At 40.6% G+C, this 15,726-nt stretch overlaps 1 long non-coding RNA gene across 1 annotated transcript; it reads left to right on the forward strand.

Annotated features, from left to right (window-relative positions):
- The first annotated feature begins 2,080 nt into the window (after positions 1-2,080).
- Positions 2,081-14,207, forward strand: LOC102783913 (uncharacterized). The gene is made up of 3 exons (XR_015719307.1): positions 2,081-2,310; positions 11,941-12,411; positions 13,108-14,207. It is a non-coding gene; the product is annotated as an uncharacterized LOC102783913 (long non-coding RNA).
- Positions 14,208-15,726: the final 1,519 nt, after the last annotated feature.

Raw genomic sequence — 15,726 nt, forward strand, 5'->3', positions numbered from 1 at the left:
TTCATTGCGATGATCCCTCTCCCACTTTATTGGAACTGGCAGTATTTCCACACTATCATGGCCATGCTTATTGACGGCCACTTCCTTCTCCAAAACAAAACTGGCAAAGTATATAAATAAATAAACAAATAAATAAATAAAAAGGAAAAAAAATGGTGGAAAAGTTGCATGGCCTCTAATTTTGGCCGACAGAGCTGGCATGTCTACTTCAGGCTGTGCCTAATGATTTGTAATCATTCTCTTTTTGTGCTGTCCAGAAAGTGGGCGGAGGTGGTTTAGGGCAGCTTATTCATATGTTGGTTTTACTACTGTAATTGCTAAATAATTCTGCTGAAAACACGCTGTGAAGAGAGCCTTTGGAATCAATTTGTATTTAAAATTTACAATCCTCTCCAGCAGTGTCTTGGATTTTGAATAACAAATGTATTGTATTCACTGTCCATGTTTCATCTGCCTTTTTCGAAGCAGCAAACTGTTTTTAAAATCATGAAGGTTTATTGTTTTCCATTGTTACCATGACTACTGTACGATGACACTCGTGAGGTCACACTTTCCTACCCTGAACAGGGGAAATGAATGACATAGAGAGTCACAGGCTAATTTGTTTGAGCATAAACAAGATTTGGAGTGTGCGTGTGGGTAGATGGCACCGAGATGACATCCGCTATTCACATTTGATGAGGATGCTACCACATGTAATTGTTGTTTCAGTGCAGCATCTGTTGTTAAGAGGAAGCAGAATGGGTGGGGTAAGAGCTTGCAGAGAGATAGTTAGCCTCACAATTGACAGTGACACGTTGGTAAGCACGAGTGCAGAGTGTGTTAGCTGAACCAATAGGCCTTTGATGGTTCTCTGATATAACTCGTTAAACAAGCATTGGACCGTTTTCCTCTGTGATGTATCTTGGTTGTCCATTTTCTGCTGTCCACACATCCTCACAAAAGCTGTCCTTCTTCACAGGCATCAGATCTCAAAGGAGCTACTAGTACAAAGCTGTATAGTTGTATAATTTCCATTATAACTTATTCTTGGCATACTTGCATCTCTTGAGAAACTCTCTCTTGAGAACATAGCAATTCACTTTATATTAACTTATTTATCAAAGTATATAAGACATTTCATAGCAAAGTTAGTTTGCTTAGAGAATGAGTAATCAATCATTTCCTGCAGTAAAATAGCCTGAACAATTTCTAAAAATTAAATCAATCAAATTAAATGTTCTTGTCTCACACAGGCCTGATTGGAAATTATACAGACTTTGTATTACGGAGATAGGAGTGTAAAATCCCATCCGTGACTGATCCAGTCGGTTCTGACATTTGCATTCTTACATACAGCTTCATCGGCTAATGTCTTGAAACGTATGCTGCAGTGCATATGTGAAAAATGCTTTACAGCCTCACTGAACTAATGAAGCAATGCTGAGTAATATTAACTTTTTCTGTTGGGCCAGTATAATGGTCTGGAAATGAACTTTTGCCAACCAATACTGAAAATGTAGTGGTTTTTGTATATTCATCCATCCAAATGGTCTTCAAGTTTTAAAAGAAGAATCCTATGCTTGGTTTATAGATAGGCATCATGATAGAGAAACATTGCCACCTGGAAAGTTGACCCCATCTTAAAGATTGTCTTTACCGTAATTGTCGGGCTATAAGCCGCAACTTTTTGCACAAGCTTTGAACCCTGCGGCTTTTAGTCAGGTGCGGCTTTTCTAAGGATTGTCCATGATTTTTGTGATATCGTAAGACGATTTGTTTTGTTTGTTCCGCTGTTCTCCGGCACTACGTTGCCTGGCGGAAGGATCGGGGTTCAAGAGTGGTATGTTGGTCACATGTCCGTCCGCCAGGCAACGTAGTGCCGCACGAAGTAGCGCGAAAAACAAACTTCAAAGTAGCGCTACAAGTTCAGCGGGAGGCGTGGATGACGAGCGGCGATAAACTTGCGAAAAGAAAGTTATGCCCAACTCCACCAGTGGATTCTGACAGCGTGGAAAAGTGTGAAAACATCCACGATCACCAACGGATTTCGAAGGGCTGGACTGCTGCATGATGGAGAGCAGGACACCGCCACGGCCCTTCAGAGGGTGTTCGACTCTGACTCTGACAACGAGGATTTGTTTGGTTTTGAAAGTGACAACGAAGGAGAGAAGCGGAGAGTGGATGACGAAGCCATCCTGAGCCTGTTCGTTTCCGACACTGGAGAAGAGGACTTTGGTGGTTTTAGTGCGCAGGAAGAAGAGAAAGATGGTGGTGAATGACTGACTTTTCTTCTTGTTAAAGCCGTGTCACTGCACCTGAGCCTAAAAGGTAGTCCGAATCTATTTTTCTGGTGTGCTGTAGGTTATTGTTATGTACTACATTTGTTACTCGTTTATGAAGCACAGTACATGTTTCATACTTGTATTTACCGCTACTTGTACATATACCTAAAAAGTTATGCAAATATGTACCCGTAACTTGTTTTTCAAAATATTAATAAAAGGGGTGTGTCTCCAAACAGCCATCTCTTTGCTGACAATTCCCTTTGTGCATATTCTCTTACATATGATAAGTCAACATTGAAACACCTGCGGCTTTTAGTCAGGTGCGGCTAATGTATGTACAAAACAGGATTTTCCCCTGATTGTAGCTTGTGCGGCTAATATTCAGGTGCGCTTTGTAGTCCGGGAAATACGGTACTTTGAATTTTAAAATTCAGCTTTTTAAGAAAAACATTGCTGATATTCAAAGATTTGTACAAGCAGTGGTTCTGTCATGCATATAGTTGGAAAAAAGACGTGTCAATCTGTGTCACAATAAAAAATTGGACATGCCATTTATTGTCATACAACTGATTCCAAGATTCATTATAGAGAGCAACCCCTTGCATGCAAAAGAGAATGAATGGATTCACTTTCAAACATGCCATTGACCCTCTAAATGCTGAGTTCACCCAAACCTCTTATGCCTGGATGAATGGCAAGGTTCTAGGCAGTGTGAGTTTGTGTGCCATGTCTTTCTCCCATAAAAAAGTCAGATACCCCATGAGACATGGAGTCCACCAGACTGATCACAGAGCTGTTGCTTTATCCAGAGAAAAACTGGGCTTTAAAATGTTTGTGACACGGTAGTTTTGGCATTTTATAATGTGAGTTTAACATGACACTATGAAAGAAAGCACTTGCTTTTCTGTAAATTACCTATAAAAACCTGTATACTGTACTTCACATGCCTGTCCTGTCATTGTTTTGCTATTTTCTTGCCTTTTTTCTTCTCTTTTTTCTTTTGCTTTTGTTTTGTTTTTGTCTTGTTTTTGTTTTTAATATTTCCATTCCCAAACCCACGTTTACAATTATTATAGTGATTTTTTTTTAGGTTTCATATTGTGGTAGAAGCATTCACAGAGTCACGTTGACAGGCATTGTTTGTGCCATTTTAACAGACAACTGTAATCAAATGGCAGGTGATCCTAACCCAAGGACAATGTGTGTATGGCAGTGTGCCATCTACGTTGGTGGTAAACACACATCCCGAGAACAGGAAAAAGCGGGACACGGCTTGCTGGCAAACACTTTGATCGCCTTTCATTCACTCCCGCCTCTCATCTCTTTGGGCTTTTGGGGAAATGCACTGTTTAATCCACCGTATGTCGCAGAAGTTTATACAAGGTACTCCGCAGAGTTTGGGGCTCACTCTACACGGAGGAGGCGGGAAAAAAAGCATACATTTACACGGTTGAGTGGTGTAATCTTCATGAAATACCGGTAAATAGGGAGAGGAAGCCTAGTGGAGCCGTAGATTAATGCTGCTATCAAATGGCCTGGGACAAAGAAGAGGATGGCTAATGAGCTGGAAAAGGCAGGGCTGTTCACTGCATTAAATGATACCGTAGCACCATCTCCCCACTGGCCGCCGCACTGCCATGTTCACACATTCTGATGTCGCTAACAGCAATGTAGGACAAATATTGGAAAATGTCATTTAAGCAAGAACCAGAAAGATGTGTTTGATATGTTAAAGATGGCATCATTAAAGGCATATTCCTATCACACAAATGCTTTCTAATTTGACCGTCTATCCCATATGCTTTATATGCCTCCTTACAGACTTTCTGAGAGGTAATTTGCTGACAACTTTGTTTGTATCCCCCAAAACGGATGGTCTGTTCTCTCACTCTGTCCCTTTATCTAAACCTCTATTCTTTCCTTTAAGTTCATTTAATTCAACCTCTCTTAGCCATGATATAATGAAAAACAAGATTATCTCCCTTGTCTATCTCTTTCCTTTGGTATCATCTCAGGCACGCTTGTAACCTCCCACGACTGTCGCCTAGGTTACAGGAAGAGTGAGATGAACTCTTGGGCTTAGATAAATTTCTTGGTCTGGCCTGTGGAGACCGTATTAATTTTTGATGTTCTACTGCCTCACAGACACTTTTGCAGGCATTTTTTTCATGTTTTATTTAGGTGTGTGTTAGAGCTAGGTTAAAGTTTCACCAGACCGACGCCCTGAAAGAGTCTGGTGGCATGGAGGAAATATCACGTTGAGGGCACGAGTGGCCTTTAATGAGGGTCAGACAAAACTCAATGCTTCAAGCTTCGAGCTCGAAGCTTGCATGCTTCAAAATATAGCTATAACGTTGTTGGCTAAAGTATAACATGAATATCTGTCATGACATCTCAACAGCGATCAGATAAATTAAAAAGAAAAAACGATATCGGATTTCCATAAAAAAATTGTCTCTCTCTTTATTGTGAGTGCAGTCAAATACGCAGGCCTGCTCCAACAGCTTCAGGCCTCGACATATTTATCTTACTTGAGCCAAGTGACAGTTGTCTCCACAGTTATTTCATTTTACACGCCACAACAACAAAAAATATGAGAGAAAAAAAATTAAATTAATCAAATGTGGAGGGGATGGGCGAAAGAATGGGCGGTGGAGCTGTGTGGTGGAATGGATGGTCGGGGGTGCAATATACCCCCCAGTTGTGCTGTGAATCAGAAGGGATGGGTAAATAAATAAATGTGTTATGTATGACCAAGCACACAGACCGGGCTCTGGGGCTACGTGCTGGTCCGACCGCGATGTACTCAGACAAGTGAATAAATCAGCACACAATTAGGGCTTGTGATTTCATTTATGGTACCTACGAGCGCTCTAGTGGCAGATTCTGGCAGATGTCATTTCTAGCCAATTGATTTTGCTGCTGTCCCGAGGCCCGAGCAGTCATGGCCCCTCTATCCGAATTACAAATGAATGGCAACCACGAGCCAAATGGCTGTCCAGGCAATTTCTGCATGATAGGAGTAGAATAATGTAAGAGACCACACTGGCACCAAAGAACAAAGACATAAACTGACACACACATCACTGGAGGCTCTGCTATGAACATACTGTAAAAACATGCATGTAAGAAAAGGAGTTTGTTGCACTCCTAAGAAAATGTATTTTCAGTCAGACATTAGCGAATTCCTTGAAGGCATTCTGCATGTCTTTGTTACGGTAAATAAGATTCTGTTCAGCAGACAGGTTTTAGTGGTGAATTCACTTTAAAATATCCTTCAGCGAGAAGAGTGAAATTGTTTCTAAGCTACCGTGAAATCTCTAAATGTCTTGGGTTTATGCATCTGTGATGTTTTCACTTAAGGCCATGCACGAAAAAAAAGAAGCTCCAACGCAATCACCACACACTGAACACTGTCATCTCAATCATCCAGTAAGAGCACTTGACCACATGCAATGCAAATTAGCAATGTCATTTCAAAGCTGGAGTGAATGAAGACCTTAGGCTTCAGTCTGAAGTAGTTCATAAATCTGCCAATGGCAGATCTACTGCTACCTTCCTTCTCTACCTGTTGGCTCTATTTTATGTTTTGCCCTTAAATTTCAATTTCCTACTTCCTCTGATGGAATAAAGTCCATGTACACCATATGAACAGTGTACTGCAGCTGACAACACAATTCCATTATAACAGCAAGAAGGTGGAGATTATCTCTATTGTTGGGATTTGATGGTAGTAAAAATATGCTTAAGTGAGTCCTACCACCTTTTAAGAGATTCATAACTGAAATAAACATAATAATAATTATATTAATACTGTTAATCTGCTATATTTGAACATCCTTTTACAGTCTCAGAACTTTATTAACCTGTTAGGCTTCTATTGATGGACAACAAGGCAGGCAGAGAGTTGTCATCAAGAAAATACTAGTGAAGTCTCTAAATCTTATCATAAAACTCAACAACCAAAAGCCCCTCCAAGTAAATAACTACCAACCATGAGAAAGATATGTTTACAGCTTGAAATTTCCCACTGCCTGAAATATCATGAAGTAGCAGTTAGTGGTAGCAGAGGAACTTAAGGAAAGACCTGGATGATCAAGAAAATGTAGTGAAAAAGCTATGCATCTGCTGGCCAAAAAGGCAAAACAAAGCTGATGAACTGATGAACAAACATGAAGGATTCCAGGATGTATTTTAAATCAAACACTCAAGTAATGTCTAAAACCCATGAACATCACCAAATACTGTGTCTAACCTCTTTGAGATGCTCTGCTTGATCGGCTTCCTTCAGTTGATCCTTTTTTGAGAGTATGTGTTTGTTTCATCTTTGGTAACTCAAAAACATGCTCAGTTGTGATGAGATCAGGTCATTTGACCAATGAAAAATATTCCAGTACTTTGTCTTAAGAAACTTCCAGGCTGCACTGCAATATTTAGGCCATTACCCGTTTACACTCTCGAGTGCCACCCAAACAGTAGTGTACCCTTCTACACTTTAGATTTCATCCTGCTACTTCTATCAACAATCGCAATACCAATATAAACTAAAGACCCTGTCATACATGTCTATACCATAATAGTCTAATTTAGCATTCTTCTTCTTGTCTCTAACCAGCAGTTTGCACTTTGTTGTAAACCTCAGTATTTACATTCACAAAGGTGACTCTTAATGGTAGAACTTGGCACAGATGCTCCAACCATGTCAAGAAAGTTGTCTTGACATGGTTAGATGCTGTGAAAGGGATGTTCCCAAGGAAAAACAATTGCCATTTTCCACTTCAGATATCTTTTGTGGTCTTCTAAGTCTTTTGGTGTTGCTGAGCTGTCTAGTGTATTCTTTCTATTTTAAAATGTACCAGATTGTTGGTTTTACTACTCCTTAAGCTTGTGCTATTTGTTTTTTTAGTCTAATGGTGCCCTCTGTTTAATCTACTAACATCACCACTGATCAGCTCAAATACAAGTCCAACACTTGGAATTGATTATATCTGCTTTCCATCTTTATCTGCTTAATTTGTCATGAAATAATGAGGAAACAGCCCTAACCTGGCAATTAAACTGCTTTTCAGTCAATTGTACTCTTACTTTTAAGCCTCTTAAAATGGAAGACCATGTATAAGAACATAAATTCAATAACAGTTAATCCTATATATGTACTTTGTTGAACCTTTTGAATAAAAGATGAAAGTCCACAATTCAATCAGACTGTGGCTGTTTGATTTAAATACACTGTGGAGGTTTGCAGAGCCACAGGATGTGTGACTGTCCAAAAACCTATGGACCTATTTCTAATGGCCCCAAACCTTTCTATATAACATCATTAGCATAGGTAAAGGAATAAATAGTAAGGTGTTTTACTTTGTGACAATATCTCTTTGTCCTTTCTCTGTGTCCACTGCTAAAGGGCAGTCTTTATGAGGATTCTTTCCAGGATTAAATAATATTTGGCATAGAAAATAGAAAGTGGAAATAGAGGAAAAAGGAAAGCGAGACACCAAACTGTGATTTTTTTTTTTTTTTTTTTTTTTTTTTTTCTTATATGCTTTAATTTACTTTAGCTTTACAAAATGTCAAATAGACAGCCTTCATGTTCAGGCAGTGCAGACATGAGACCAGAGACAGAAAATTTTACAAGATGGCTTCTACTGGTCCTAACTCCCAGGTGTTGGACGTCAGACTTTTACTTTACAGTGAGAGATGTAGCTCATGTCAAGAATCTTGTCACGGTTCTGGGTCAGTTTGACCCAGTGTTTTGAGTTATGTTTTGGTGTGTTTTTGCATTTTGGATTCTTTTCTTATTATGATGATAATGATGATTATGACTCTATGTTTCAGTTATTCTTGTTTAGGGATTAGTTCGTAGGTTTTGTTCTCATGTTTTTTTGCAGGTTTAGTTCAGTGTCAAGTCTGTCTCTCAGTGTCGTGTCTGCGTCTTTGTTTAGTGGTGTCTTGTTTCCTGTTTTACTCTGAAGGTTCATGTTCCTGTCTTATGTCAGTGTTTCTAGCTTTGTTCCCCCTGTCTCGTTAGGTCTTATTCCTCCCAGCTGTGTTCCCCTTCTGTCTCTAATTCCTTGATGACTTCCTCAGTGTATTTAAGCCCAGTGTGTCTTTGTGTCAGTGTCGTGTCGTCTGTTAACATTCCTGTCATTCTAGCTACACGTCATAGTTTTTCCAGTCTCTGTTTTGGTCATGTTCATAGTAATCTGCTCCTGTCATGTTCTCATAGCCTTTCATGTACCAGTCCAGAAGACTGTCCTTTGCTTTTTCTTGTCGTGTGCATAGCTCTTAGTTACAGTCTAAATCAGAGTCTTAGTTTTTCTTAGTCTTTAGTTGTTTCCCAGTTTAGGCCCTTTGTATAGGTCATTGCCATAGTTTATGTTTGGTTCTTTTTGCTTTATTGTTTACCGGGCCTAATAAAGGCTCACTTTAAGTTCAGTAAACGTTTTTGCCTCCGTCTGTGTCCGCACCTGGGTCCTCCAAACACCCTCCTCACGGTCTGCCCTCGCAGACCGTGACAAATCTCAGCAGCTGGTTGAACATCCAGTCCTTTTGCAAAGTAAGAAATTATATCTTGGCATGCAATCTTAGCCCATTGGAACACATCAGTCATTACTGGAAAAGGTTATGCTGAAAACAGGGAAAGCCGTCACTGCTTACACTCCTCCTAACTAAGTGAAAGTCTCCCATGCCGTGGGTTGGCCTTGGATGGAAAAGGAAAAACAAACTGCACCAACATGCAGAAAAGTTTATAGCACATGGCCTTGTCAATGATGGTATCTAATAGTGAAGTGGAAGGTGACTGTCATTTTGCTTGACAGGAATGTCTTGACCTAATAGCGAGTCATGACTGTAAGTCATATAAGGTGATGCCATAGTATGATATAAGCTGCTTTCTGTTTCTTTTTAACTAGGAATAAAATACAAACAATCAATAAATAAAAGAAACATTTATTTTCACCAATTCAAACAGAGGGGAGATATAGATATAATTAATTGATTTAGTCAAAGTCTGTTGACTTTGACTAAATCAAAAAAGCATGAACTCTGTATTTTACAATAATGTAATCCCTACTGATTTTCATGGAAGGTAACCTATCTTCATTATCGTATTTTTGCAGGTGTATTAGAACAAAGTGAATGAATTGTAATTTTTAAAATGTGTTCTTCAAAACATCAAAAGCTCTGATATTTTTGCATTTAAAAAACATAATCTCAAGTCTCCAGGCAGACTTGTTGAAACATCAATTCCTTATGTTCCTACAGCTGGTTTAGAATTATATTCTCCACATACAAAGCAAGTGAACCAAAAGAAATCATATTGGGGTTTTTTTTTTGTTTGTTCTTTTTATTAATGTCATTTAATGCCACATAGGCATTAAATGACATAGAGCTCTTTCACTGTGTCACATCAATGTCATAGCATGCCGTGTGAGGCAGGTTGGATTGGATCCCAAAATACAGGACACTCAAGCAGGACTGAACTCAAACCTCAGCTTTATTGTTGGATTCACCCAAATATAATAACTAAACTGAAAGGCACTAGAAACTAAACTAAACTACACTACACTAAACTAAACTAAACAGACTTACTGACAGAACACACAGCCAAGAAATGAGAGAGAACGCAACAACAAACAGAGGGGAAATGCAGACATAAATACACGGGGCAAACGAGGTGGAAACACAGCTGAACATAATCTAAAAAAGGAGATAGGAGCCAAAACTGAACATACTGCACACAGGACAGGAAACTATCAAAGTAAAAAAGAGTAAGTACGAGAAACACACACTGAGATGCTGTATTATAATGTTAGCTTTAGTGACCAATTTTTTTTTAAAGACACTTTATTAATTAATGGCTCTTTGTCCAGTAACCAGTTAGGTGGTAAGGGGAAAGAAAAGACAAACAAGAATAATACAGAGTCACAAAGAATTGTGTAAAAACTGTGGTAACCAGGAAAATGATGAAAAGGTGTATTGCAGATGAGAAAATATTGTAATATGTGTGTGAAGTTGAGAAAGCATATATTTTAAATTAAATTGTACTTTTTAACCTAAACTTAAGTTCAATTGTAAAAATATGATGCCAGAAAAGAGTCAGACTACTGCCTTCTGATTAGATGCTATGTGATGATGCTTACTAATGCTGACTTTGCCAGATGTTGTTCTTCCTTGCCATCCTATACTAGAATCATACACTAAAAAAGTGAGTGTGACACAAATTCCGGAGCGAGCATATGATTGATTTATCTACTACATTCAGCTTTGACTCAAGGGGTTTGTTGACCTTCTATTCAACAGTTTTTCACCGGAACTCTCAATATGAGGTCCAAAGAGAAGTTGCACGTGAAAGAGGCTTACAAACAAACAAAATAAACTCACCTAGACGGAACAGCAACATATTGTAGATGCACATCCACTGTGTGTTGTGTTAGGTTTTATGTAGTGGAGACATGTGATTGCTTATTGAGAAAAGGTTGTTTCTCCATCGCTCAGAGCTGCTTTGCCTGAACTCTCTTTGCGCGGCTCACACAGAGAGGGGATTTAATAGATTTAATGTTGCTTTCTCATCAGCAAGACATCATGGCAATGTTGCTTACCTCTGCTTCACTGATGCTTTTTTTCTTTGTCTATCCAGCTAGGGATTAGGTAACACGGACATTGTTTTCCCACTGAAAAGATGGAGCACAGACGTTGCTTACCGCTGCTTTAGCAACTTCCTGCTGTTCTCTATGCGATGTTTATAAGCCACATACTGATCTTTCATGTATCTCATTCAAACCGTGGTCTACTATATATGTTTGTATGCTTTCAAATCCATTAAGCATTCATATATACATTTTAAAAACTATAAAACCTAAATACTTCTACATTTACATGTTAAAATTCAGTGTGTAGGCTTTGTTGCACAGAGAGAGAAAAATTATCTATAAAGCAGAGGTAAGCAAAGCTGTTCCAATGTTTTGCTGTTGACAAAGCTACATCAGGACTTTTAAATCCCTCTCCATGTGGGTCATGCAGAGAGATGGAGCATAAGCAAAGACCTCTTCCCAATGGGTAAATACTCATCTCTCCTACATAGGGGCTACCACCACCCACACAGCATACACAGGCTATGTAGGCAATGTGTTACTGCGCTGTGCTGGATGAAGCTAACTGACTATGCTCCTCTGTAATGCTGATATCATGGCATTGTAGGGTACTGTCTGGGTATCAAAGGGTCTGTATAGGTTCTTAGGCATCCAGGACATTGAAGTCTTGATTGATTAAAAAGAGGCTAATTGGAATTCTTTAGATTTGTAAAAACATGTCACCTCTCATTCAAGAGGCTTCTTCAGTTCTAAAACAACTGAGGGAGAGTCCTAGGTGTGAGGTGAAGGACATAAATGGCCTCCTTTATTACTTTGTCTGTGAATGACCATTGTTAAACAGGTAGTGGCTTTTAAGACAAGCTATCAGCCACATACAATGCAGTATTGAGATCCCTCCCTAAGTGTTTCAATCCCCAGTAAAGGCCTAGCAGAGCCTGTAAGGAAAGGAAACAGCATTTGGTGGTATCTGTTGGTTTGAGATTTCAGGCAGACATTGGCTAGAGGGAATTTTGGGACAGTCACTTAAAAACAATTCTTATATTTAAATTCATTTTTCTATCCATTTTCTGTCACTTATCCAGGTCCAAGTCATGGTGGCTGCAGTCTAAGCAAAGATTCCCAGACCTCCCTCTCCCCAGCCACCTCGTCTAGTGAGGGATTCCCAAGCCAGAAAAGATACATAATCTTTACAGTGTGTCCTGCTTCTACCCTGTGGCCTCCTCCTGAGACATGCTCTACTTCAGGTTTTCCAAGTAAAACAAAGAAGTGTACCCAGCATTTCCACACACACAATTGTAAAGTTTGCAAAATCATGCTCAAAACAAAGTCTTGAACCCTAATTGACCTGCCGGATGGACGTGCATCAACCAAGTTGTGCTGGCTGTACCTTCTTCCCAGGATAACCTCCTTGAGAACTCCATGGGAATCAGCCGTGCCCAACCACCTGGTTGTCCCAGTCTGACATGTGGCTAAACTGTGCTCAGACTTAATACTAAACAAGCGAAGTAACTGAGATACGCCAAGATACAGGCACTGTGGAGGACTCATCTTTGGTGTGTTTTCGCTTGTTACTGTCACATTTTTTGTCAATAAAAACAGTTCTTGGTCATAGATGAGAGGGACAGTGTAGATTTACCAGAACTGTAAATAAGTGGGTTTGGTTTCACACTCAGGTTTCTCTTCACCATGACTGACTGATACAATATCTGCATTACTGCAGCTCCACCAGCTATCTGTCTGTTAGTCTAACATAATAAAATTCATTTTGTAGAATTACTTTTAAAATGTTTAGTAGACTAAATAAATATGTAGAATCTCTTGAAACAAAGTCTGCAGTTCAATCACATCTTTATTATTTCATTTGAACATGGTGGCGGTGTACAGAGGCCAAATAAGTGTCATTGTACAAAAACATATTCATCCAACTGTACATTAACTGAAGACAACAAATTAAATAGACAAGAAAAGTTAAGTTTTTTCAAGTTTTCTACTTAAATTGCAAAAAGACAATTTCACACAGGCTGCACTAAATCTTAGTGTCACCACATGAATGAAAGGCAATTCATTTACAATTGTTCTGCAATTTGAGCAAAAGTCCACTGTGTTATGATCTTTTCTCTCTTTTTTTTCTTTTCTTTAACCAAAATTACTTTTGTATAGTTTTGACATAAAATAAAACGAGCCAACAAGGGAAAATATTCACAGAGTGTTGACTCTCTTGTCTGACACTACTGCTTCTCTCTTTTCAGCTGAAATCCAGAGGAGAAAAAGGACAATTGAACTGGTGTTCTCTCAAAACGAGCTAGGCTTTGGTTAGCTCTGCATCGGCTTCCAGCAAGACTCCTTTAAAGTCATATGCTTTTTTTTTTTTGCTTTTTTTTCTTCCTCTCCACAGAACCCTTTTAAACTACATGCCTGTGAAGACTGATACTCAGTAAGAAAGAGCTAAATGGAAATGAAAACAACAGGCCTTTGGAAATAGTAAAGCCCATGTACAAGAGTGAAATAATGGCATAAAGCAGTGAGATTGATAATGCAAAGAAATGTCCTGCTGAGTATAGATCCACCATAAATAGGAGCGAGGATAGAGCGAGAGATGTAAAAAGCAATTCAGCAGGGGTTACTAAATATGGGGTTTTGGTTTTAATAATGTGAATGCACTGTCTAACCACCTAAAGGGGTTATGTCCACAGCAGGGAAATGAAGCTGTGATGATGGGGTCAAGAAGACATGCTCTATATGCCTGGGGTGGGTGGAGAAATGTTCATCGGTTCAGTGATATACATGCATCTGATATACTTAATTCATGTACCATGAATTCTTCTCAAACTTGGGGCACTGGTTTAGCTCATTGGATTGAGCAGTCCTTAAGGCCAATGCAGAGCTAATGCAGTGCCCAGGTTTGAAGCCATTTCACGTGTGCCTTCGCCCAGCTTTCCTGTCTTCTCTCTAGTGTCCAGGCAATATTAAAGACTAACAAACCCAAAAAAACTGATTTAAGAAAAGTCTCACCAAACTGAACAAGTAGACTTATAGCCACTGGATGTGGTTATACTGTAATTCACTCTTAATTTAAGTTGTGATTTTGCATTTACAATTGTAGCCAAAATGCATCAGTGAAGTACTCAAAATTTAAAAACAGTGGTAAAATAGGTAAAAATAAAGTGACACACCCAAAATGTGAGTTCTGTAACTTGGTTTTTGTTGTAATTTCAAGCCTTGATTTTAAAGATGCTTTTTGTGACAAAAGCAGCTAGAAATCACAAGGACAATGGCAGCAACAGGAATTAAAATGGACTGATTTATTGACTAATCAGATTATAGTAATTACATTCTCCTGCGTCGGTGGTTGGTTTCATGTGTAGACTTGTCTATTGTCTATGTGGAGGGAACCCCTGCCCACCCACCCTCCAATCTGGACCATGATCTTAGTAACCCTCATCACTCAGGCCACACACACAGACTCTATACTCAGACCAAGTGCATTGCACTACTTTCAAGCACTTTGCAGCCTGTCCTCCAGCCTGTGTGCCTTTCTGTTGGATGAAGTACAGGACAAACTGCGTTCCTTTTCACCTCAGTACGAAACGTGTCATCCATCCATCCATCTTCTTCCGCTTTATCCGGGGCTGGGTCACGGGGGCAGCAGCCTTAGCAGAGAAGCCCAGACCTCCCTCTCCCCAGCCACCTCTTCTAGCTTGTCCGGGGGAACACCAAGGCGCTCCCAGGCCAGCCGAGCAATACAATCTCTTCAGCATGTCCTGGGTCTACCCCGGGGCCTCCTCCCGGTGGGACATGCCCGGAACACCTCACCCAGGAGGCGCCCAGGAGGCATCCTTATCAGATGCCCGAACCACGTCAGCTGGCTCCTTTTGATGTGGAGGACCGGTGCAGCATCCGCATCACTGCGGCCGCAGCACCAATCTGTCTGTCGATCTCTGGCTCTCTTCTCCCATCACTCACGAACAAGACCCCGAGATACTTGAACTCCTCCACTTGGGGCAGGAACTCCTCCCTGACCCGGAGTGGGCACTCCACCCTTTTCCAGCTGAGAACCATGGCCTCAGATTTGGAGGTGCTGATCCTCATTCCCGCTGCTTCACATTCGGCTGGGAACCGTTCCAGTGCGAGCTGGAGGCCATCACCCGTTGAAGCCAACAGAACCACATCATCCGCGAAAAGCAGAGACAAGATTCTGAGGCCACCAAAGTAAAACCCCTCCGCCACTTGGCTGCGCCTAGAAATCTTGTCCATAAAAATTATGAACAGAATCGGTGACAAAGGGCAGCCCTGGTGGAGACCATCACCCACTGGGAATGAGTCAGACTTATTGCCGGCAGTGCAAACCAAGCTCTTGCAACGGTTGTATAGGGATCGAATGGCCCGTAGCAATGGGTCAGACACTCCATACTCCTGCAACACCTCCCACAGGACACCTGAAGGACACGGTCGAATGCCTTCTCCAAGTCCACAAAACACATGTAGACTGGTTGGGCAAACTCCCATGCGCCCTCAAGTATCCTTGAGAGGATAAAGTCCAGTATTCCGCGACCAGGACGAAAACCGCATTGTTCCTCCTGTATCTGAGGTTCGACTACCGGACGAACTCTCCTTTCCAGCACCCTGGCATAGACTTTCCCAGGGAGGCTGAGGAGTGTGATCCCCCTGTAGTTGGAACACACTCTCTGGTCCCCCTTCTTAAAGATGGGGACCACCACCCCAGTCTGCCAGTCCAGGGGTACTGCCCCTGATCTCCACACAACATTGTAGAGGCGTGTCAACCAGGACAGCCCTACAACATCCAGAGCCTTCAGGAACTCGGGGCGGACCTCATCCACACCAGGGGCTCTGCCACCAAGGAGTTGTTT

The sequence above is a fragment of the Neolamprologus brichardi genome, chromosome 1 (genome assembly GCF_056152115.1).
Source record: "Neolamprologus brichardi isolate AB-2024 chromosome 1, ASM5615211v1, whole genome shotgun sequence".
NCBI classification, from domain to species: domain Eukaryota; kingdom Metazoa; phylum Chordata; class Actinopteri; order Cichliformes; family Cichlidae; genus Neolamprologus; species Neolamprologus brichardi.